The sequence below is a fragment of the Silene latifolia genome, chromosome 2 (assembly GCF_048544455.1).
Source record: "Silene latifolia isolate original U9 population chromosome 2, ASM4854445v1, whole genome shotgun sequence".
Lineage (NCBI taxonomy): Eukaryota > Viridiplantae > Streptophyta > Magnoliopsida > Caryophyllales > Caryophyllaceae > Silene > Silene latifolia.
In genome coordinates, this window is record NC_133527.1 from 40,284,071 (window position 1) to 40,293,404 (window position 9,334).

General features: G+C 39.0%; 1 non-coding gene across 1 annotated transcript; it reads right to left on the minus strand.

The window, feature by feature from the left end:
- Window positions 1-347: 347 nt before the first annotated feature.
- Window positions 348-454, minus strand: LOC141644728 (small nucleolar RNA R71). Its single transcript, XR_012544338.1, has one exon. It is a non-coding gene; the product is annotated as a small nucleolar RNA R71 (small nucleolar RNA).
- Window positions 455-9,334: the final 8,880 nt, after the last annotated feature.

Genomic DNA, 9,334 nt, shown 5'->3' on the forward strand with positions numbered 1-9,334 from the left:
AGCCCACAGCGGCCATGCTTCCGGCCGGTATCACAACCACTCAAATTATCGCGCCGGAATTCGAGACCAAACCGGCTTTCATTAGCCTTGTGGAGAGGAAGCAATTTGGGGGAAGTCCTTTGGAGGATCCCAATTTGCATGTGCAAAACTTTTGTGACTATTGCTCCATGATCCGTCAAACGGGCGTCACTCAAGCCCAAATAAAAGAAATACTTTTCCCTTTCTCTTTGAAGGACAAAGCCAAGCTTTGGATCAATAGCCTTGACCACACCGCCATGGGAATCACCAATTGGGAGACTTTGGCTCTTGCTTTCTATCAAAAGTTGTTTCCACCGGAGAAAACTCAAACTTTGAGGAGCCAAATTACCAGATTCCGTCAACAAGCTCTTGAGAGCTTATATGAGGCTTGGGAGAGGTATAAAGAACTTCAAATACAATGCCCACATCATGGGCTAGATGATTGGTTTATAGCAATAACATTCTACAACGGATGTTGTGCCGAGCCCCGAAGGATTCTTGATTCCGCCAACAATGGGCGGTTTGATCAAATTGACACCGACCTTGCTCATGCCACGATCGAATCTATGGCGGTCCATGATGCCCAATATGTCAATTCCCGAGTTGTGCCATTCAAAGGTAAAGAAGAATCCTCCAACAACTCCGTTTTGCTAGCTCAAATTGCCTTGCTCCAACAACAATTGGCGGAGAGGGATGCTAGAGATTCCGTTCAACAACCCAATGTCGTGTCTTCAACAAGTCAAATCATTGTTTATGATGGTTGCGGAGGTGCGGGTCATTATGCCGCTCATTGCCGAGCTCCTATTGAAGAGGTAAATGCTTTTCAAGCTGTAAGACAAAGTTCATATCCACCGGGTACATTTTCCAACATTTATAACCCGAATACCAAATTCCATCCGAACTTGTCTTACACTAGCAACAATGTGCTTAATCCTCAACCCCCACTACAACAAAATGCATATGTTCCTCAACAACAAAAGTATATCCCTCCACCGGGTTATCAAAATCAACAAAGGCCCCTACAAAACAATTACCAACAAAATCCACCACAAAATACCCAACAAAATAATCAAGGAGTTGGTAAGCTCGAGGGCATGATAGTCCAAATGCAAAGGGAATTATTGGCTCAAATTCAAAAAAATGATCAAGCTCATAATGCCGCGGTCAAGATGTTGGAACAACAAGTGGCTGAATTAGCTGCTTCTAACTCTCAAAGGAAGAACGGTCAACTACCACCCCAAGGTGAGCAACCACACGAGACCGTCAATTCTATTTCCTTGAGAAGTGGTACAAGCTATAATGGGCCATCCATGACTTTGGATGAAGAAGTGGTTGTTAAAAAGGCCAAGCTTGGGGGAAATGATAAAAAGAAGGTTACTGAAGAGCCTCTTGTTAGGGACCGTGTACCATTTCCCCATCGATTGGTGATGCTAAAAAGGAAGAGCAAGCTTGATGCCAAAGTTGTTGAGCACCCTATGCCCGACAAAAGTGATGAGGTAATTGTTGAAGAAGTCTCTCCTAATGCTAAGGAGAGTGATGCCGTTTCAAAGAAGGTGAGTGTTCCCAATGAGAAAGAGATAGTGAAAGATGTGGAAGATGCTCCTCCAAAAGAAGTTGTTTAAGTACCATTTCCCCACCGTCTAGCAAAGCACAAGGAGGAAGGTAAGTTTGCTAAATTTTTAGAAGTTTGTAAGAATTTACAAGTCACCGTCCCATTTATGGAATTGGTTACCCAAGTCCCTTCTTACGCAAATTTTATGAAGGAAATTCTCTCAAAGAAGCGATCCTTCAATGAGGTCGAGACCATTGCTTTCACCGAAGAGTGTAGTGCACTCTTACAAAATAAGTCTCCCCCGAAACTTAAGGACCCCGGTAGCTATTCTATTCCTTGCACTATAGGCACATATACCATTGATAAGGCCCTTTGCGACCTAGGTGCTAGTGTGAGTGTCATGCCCTATTCCCTTTGTGAGAAACTTAACATGGGTGCTCTAAAATGCACAAGTATCACATTGCAAATGGCGGACCGTTCTTTAAAGCGACCTTTAGGTGTCTTAGAAGATGTACCCGTCAAGGTTGGCAAGTTTTTCATACCCGTTGACTTCCTCATACTTGATATGGTCGAGGACTCACAAACCCCAATTATATTGGGTAGGCCATTTTTACGCACCGCGGGTGTACTAATTGATGTGAAAAACGGGAAGTTGACATTGGAAGTGGGTGATGACAGGGTCTCCTTTAGAGAAAACAACACCATTAGAAGCCCAATGTTACAAGAGTCTTGTTATTTATTTAGCACTGTGGACTCTTCTTATGCCTCTACTACACCTGAATCCTTACTGATGGATCCGTTGGAGGACGATATGGGTGTTGTTTGCTTTGTAGGTGACGATGCTAAGTTCACTATTGCTAAGGGTGCCAAAAAGAAGAAAGGAAATTTTATTTGAAAATTTTCAAATGGTTGCGGAATGCAAAAGGAGCTATGGCATGGAGCTTGGTTGGTGGCAAGCTCAAGAACAAAACTTGAATCAAATAGCTTCTTACGTCGTGCGGGACGTTAAACCAGCGCTTCTTGGGAGGCAACCCAAGCTTTTTATTGCTTTTATTTGTTTTTTATTTTAATTTTCTGCAATTTATTGTTTTTCGTAGTTTAGAAATAAAATGCTCGACTTGACGATGTTTATTTTTGTGATTTTTAGGTGAAAATGAAGGAAGAAGAATTAAAAGAGAAGCTGGCACGCAGCCCCATGCAAGGACCCCGTTCGGGGTCGTGGTTTTTGGAAAATGAGAAGGAATTAAAACAAATGCGGAAAAGAGTCAAAAGGCGAAGGGTTAGTCAACCCCGATCGGGGTTGCCAGCCCCGATCGGGGTCGTGGTTATGTGACTTCCTGGCCTTTGTTTATACGGGTAAAAAAAAAGATAGATTTCTTTCTATCATTCAAGCATACCCGACGGTACTCATTTCCTCCTTTCTCTCTCGTTTCTTCACATTTCTTCACTAAAGATCACAAGGAAACACCTCCATCCCCCGAATTCATGCTAGCTTGGGGGAGGCTAGCAAGTCGAGTAAGTTTTTGCTTTGCATTTTAGTTTAGATCTTGCAACCCATTAAACGTAACCTCTAGTCCTTCTTGTTTTGTGCCTTGAGCCATTTTTATGGTTTGATTGGGCAATTTGAATTGTTGGCACATTGAGGACAATGTGATGTTTAGCTTGGGGGGAGATTGCATTTCCATATAGTGTAGTTTCCATGTAGTGTAGAAATTTTGAAAATTTTGGAGAGAAATTTTTGCTTTCTGCTTGCTTGTAGCCTACTTTCCTCTTTTCTTATCCTAATAATGGCTTGTTACTAATGATTTATTCTTTAATGATGGGATATTAGCTACATGGGATGTCTTGACATAGTAGGTGGGAGATGAAGAATGAACCGAATAGGCTTGATCTTGACTTGTGGCAAGCTACAAATTGGTAAGGTAGAGCCTCTTTTTGACCGATGCATAAATATCCGGTCTCTCTTAGGTAAGTGTAGGTGTCTCCTTATAATGTGTGTTTCATCAAAACGCATAAGTATGGTCTTCATGTCATCTCTTGGTAACCATGCATTCATTTGTTATAGCATTTTGGAGCCATTCACATGATATTTTAGCCTTTTTGACCCCTTCACAAAATTTATCGTTAGCTACATCATTAAAATTGCCTACCCTTGTTGAGCTAGTAGCTTAGTTGGATAGTGTTTGGGTGCTCATTCGGATACGGTTTATTGTTGGAAATCATGTGAGCTTGGTCTTAATGCTCAAGAAAGAAGAAAAAAAATGAAGAAATAATTTGAAAAAGTTGAAATGATGGAAAAAATGAAAATGAAAAAATGAAGAAAGAAAATGAATGAATGAGAAAAAGCATGAAAAAAGAAGTATGCATTGAAAAGAAAAGAAAGAGAAGAAGAAAAGATGTGAGAAATTCTCAAGCATTATTCATATTATTTTGGAGAATTTTCTTATGATTTGAATTGAAAATTGGGTTAGAATTGGGATTGAGCATCCTTACATTTTGGTAGTTGCTAGCTTGACTTAGCTCCACATTACCATAATTCTTTGGTTCCCCTTTCTTACCCATGTTTATTTGCCTTCTTCCTACCCATTTGGCTTCTTTATCATGCTTACATCTGATTATCTTTGCTTGCTAGTTTTGACATGTTTACCATATTAGATTGCGGGCACATTTTTATAAGTTGAGGATAGTCGAGTGTTTATTCACAAAATTGTCCTTTCACATCAAAATGACTTTGAGTGCCCCGTGAGAGTCCATTAGTCAAAAGATCATGCAAGAGCTTAAAAGTTCATTCAAAGTTTTCTATGCTACGCCGTCGTGTAAAACTCATCCATGTTTGCTTTATTCCTTGCCCATGTTGTTTCTGTAGGGTAATATCCGTATAAGACCCTTTAAATTTAGGACTATAACGTAAATTTAACATGTGAAATATGGTCATAAACGAAAAACAATGAAAAACGATAAAGCACAAGAATTAACCTTCGGTCCTAGTGCAATTCGGTAATGAGAGATCAAAGTAGACCTCCTCCTAATTGTTGCACCCAAGAACGTCTGAGAATATGCCCTTGTGCTAGAAATGTGTTCTCTAATTGCCTTGCAATATTGAGAGAACTTGATGTGAGTTTTTACCAGATGTGAGATCTAGGTTTCAGAGAGAAATGGTCTCCAAAACCCTAATTTTTGTTGTCAAAATGAATTAGGTTTCAAAAGGAGAGAAGGCTCTCCTTTTGTTGCCTCGGTCCGCGGGTCACTAGAGGAGGGAGTGGGCTTTCCACTTTCTCCTCATTTAACTCGTGATCCGACTCGTCTCGCTAAAATGTATATGACGCGGTTTTTTATTATAAATCGTCATCGGTTATCAGCTATTAAAATATCAACTAATAACACGGGTCAGTTGAAGTATTAATACATGTCCGACAAAGACGATATTGTATAATTTATTCAATATACATTAATTAAATATAATCGTTTATATTTAATTTACAAATTAACTGCTTAATTCGGCTTAGGCCATTTTATTTAATCCGTATTAAATAAAATATCTCAACATCACGTTTGACTAATTACTAGTCAATAACTCGGACTAACTGGTCAATCAAAATTGGCATCAACATGACTGTATTTTCATACTGTCACATCTCTCAAACGTATCCTATAGGTGTGACTTTTAGGGACCAGTTGATCACCGCCATCTGTATGACAATAACGTCAAACTTATCTAGCAAGCCAACCGTTATTGATAAACGTGGATCAACTGATAATAATACCAAAAGTATGCCCTTTGATCCTTTTAGAGATTTATAAGTCCTTGCACTAACTGTTAAGGACACCAGCCCCAACAAGCTCCCACTTGTCCGTACAAGTGTATGTGCAATGACGTTATCCGCACTAACTGGAGGACACAGCTCCAACAGTTTCGGGTTTTTAAATCATTATGCTTAGCTTGTTTGGGATATTGCATTTGATGGGATTTGGTTTCTTGCTTGAGGACAAGCAAGGGTTTAGCTTGGGGGAGTTTGATAACTGCATATTTTATATTCTTTCATCCCCTATATTAGCTCCATTTTATTTGTTATTTAGCACTTATCATAGTGTCATAAGCTAATATTTGTTGTTCTAGTGTATTTTCTTGTCTTAGCATGTTTTTGTAGGAATCTAAACATCTAGAGGCTTTTTCCTAACATTTTGTACACTAAGTCTACTAAGCTAAATAAGGCCTAATATTGGACTAGCATGGAAGTGTTTGAATAGGTGTTTGCATGAAGATTTGTTGGATTGAAGTGAGAATTACAATTAAAGCCTAATGCAAAAATCAAGCCCAAGATGAAGGTCCATAATCAAGAAATTAAGGTAATTAACCCGGAAACACATGACCCCGATCGGGGTTGGCGGCCCCGATCGGGGTTGCATGCCTCATGGTGATTTACGTTTCACTCTCCTCTCCTATAAATAGGAGAGGCATTTCAAAGCTTAGGCATCCAATTTTTACGTCTCACTTTTATTCTTCATAGCCTTAAGCAATATAATCTCTCTCAATAGTTTTCATTTTAGATTTCATTATAAGTTAATCTTGTAGTTCTTAAACATTTGGTTCTTAATTCATTTTCAAGCATTTGGTTATATATTGTTTTTCCATTCAAGTTCATCTCCTTAAAGTATTTCTATATAGTTTACATTTTCACATATCTATTTAGTTTATATTAGTTTATAATTAAGCACTTCATTTAGACTACTTTGGTTTAATTTCTTTTACATGTTAAAACATCTAGTTCATATAAATCATTTAATCATGTTTATCATTTCTCTTAATATAAGTTACAATTTACATCTTAATATGAGTAGCTAAATCTCTTAGTCTAAGGGCTAGGGGAGCCATGCAATAATCAAATATGTAACATGACAAAATAGGTTAATAATAATATTGTTCATATTGCTTCTATCACATGCTTGTGCCATAATGTTTAATCTTTGTTTAAGGCCTTATTCAATTGATTAAGTTTGTTCATTCGTTTTATAAGTCGAGAGGCACGGAATTGAATTAGACTAAGCATGTATAGTAGGACGACCTAGTGATGGACGAGAGTTTCTCTAGGACCCGGTCTATGGTTGACACTAATATCGTAAGGTGGGTGTCTCTAAGCCTAAGCAATTGACAATATTATTAGTACCAAGTTTATCATGATCATATGTTTACCTTTGCATGTGTGACCCAAACTCCTTAGACTCTCTTTTATCATATAACTTACATTACAATTTTTATTAATAATCAAACAAACAAACCAAACCAAAAATCGAAGTCGACCTTGATAAAAATCTATCCATAGCAAATCACAACGTAATTCCCGTTTCCTTGTGGTTCGACCCTTATTACTACATTTATTTGTGTTTAGGGAATTTATCTTTGCATAGGTACGCGACTAGCCTCTTATTTTTTTCTACTATCCATCACACTCCCGTATACTCATGTCCTCTCTACCCAACATATATCCTTCATAAGCCGGAATTCTCCACATCATAGTAGCTGGTAACTTACCTATCAAGACCGTCACATACATAAAGAATGATTTAAGACCCAAAACATACGTGTGCACATACCGCACGACTCAAAAAAATGTAAGAACATAGCCACCGACTCAAAATGACCGCCCAAAGAGGTACTCGGTCGAGTACATGGCGTACTCGATCGAGTAAAGGATACTCGGTCGAGTAACTATGTTTCACGGCCGAGTTTTTGACTCCAGAAGCAGACCCATTTGTCATAGAAGGATGACTCTGTCGAGTATTATGAATACTCGGCCGAGTAGTCCATACTTGGTCGAGTATTACCTTACTCGGCCGAGTACCGACACAGTTCTCAGCATCGTCCAGCTTTCCTAAAACAGTCATATCTCACTCGTTACTTGGTCATTTTCGGCGTGTGACCTATCTTTAGAATTGTAAGAGGACAAGCTATCACCTCCAATTGGAATTACAGCAATATCATTTCTAGAACTCAACTTATGACAGTTTTCAGACAACCCTCCATAGTCGGTTTTCATACAAATCAATTTTTCTTAACAAAGCAACTTAAACATGAATAAGGCCAACAATAACAACTCAATACTTCTAAAAACCAGTATATAGTTGAAATTTATCATACCCACATGAAAATTAAACACGACACTCGTATAATGCACATGCTAGAAGTAACGTTCATCTTTTCTTACCACATTCATGCTCATACATCAAAACCGAATACTACACATCGCATCTCATCAAAATAAAATTCAACCCAAACATATCACAATTAGGTAGCATTCATATTGTTCCCCAACTCACCCATTCCAATCATATTACTCGTCAAAATCATCACATTAGTTGACATACCCATATTAATGCACACAGACTACTACATAATACAAGTTCCACATCACTTCCAAAAAAGAAACACATACACCACTCCATTCACACATATATAGACACACATACACACGCAACGATCCCCTTGACACACCCCATGTTGGCCGGCTCGAGGTTATATGGGCCTCAATGCGACTTCAGGACGTCTCCCAAGTCTTTGCGGTAGCTGCAAACAACTCTCCCCGACTTCATTTTATTTAGACTTCCTATGTTCATTAGGTTCATTAGTTTTAGGTTCCATAATTGTCTCTCTGATACCACTTTGTGACACCCCCACATAACAGAGTGCCTTACCAGGACCACCCTAGCATGAGAGACCGTCACCATCTCGGTTGCCCGAGATTAGTATATCAAATTTACCAATCAAAAACAACATTTATTAAAGTATAAATAGTTAATGATTACATGTTCCAATACCAAAACCAACATACAGATTACTAAAGTTCAACAACTAAAACTGAAAGGTAAATCTCATGATAGCAGAAGCTAAACTCGAGTGATGACTCCCCCACGACGACCCCATAGCTAGTGAACATCATCACCTGTCATAATCTGCTCACCATCCCCGAATGGATCACCACAGATTTTATAAAACAACAACGGGGTCAGTTACGTATTATCAAAATAAGACAAGTACAAAAGGCAAACTGCTGATCATCATCCACCTCCAACTCCCGATCTCACCTGGTAATTGACTATACACTAAAGTGTGTAGCCCTGCCAGATTACCCATTGCAACAGATATCCTCACCACCAGTGGGGACCACATCCAATCCCCACCTAAGCCCCGCTCATGAACGAGCGATAACCCTGTTCATTAATGTGCACAGCCCCTTCTGTGGCGGGTTCCACAAAGGGTGAAACTTGGGCGTGTAGCCACTCCCGCAAGTGACTCCACTCAGTCGAGAACGCACCTCGCAAATGTCATCAACAACCATCACAACAACCACATCAATCCAACACACCAATAATAATCAGCAGATAATCAATCGTACAACAATTACCACATAATCTTATAATATTAAAAAGTAAACCGGGCAAGGAAACCCTACCTTTTCACAATCCGCTACGTTGTAATCAATCATACAAATGCATAACAAATACCACATCGTCACCTACAATAATGATAATCAACATTCAACACACATATGATGACCAAACCCTAAACCCCCAAATTAACCCAAACTAGGGTTTACCATAACTCAATATAATCCACACTAGAAGAACTAGAGACTTACAACAACGATAGATACAACGCTAGATGAATCTGGAATCACAAAGGCTTGATCCTTGCTTGGAAAATGATTAAGAGAGTTGAGAGAGAGAGAGAGTCTTAGTAAACTTTTAGGGATTGTAAAATGATTTAGA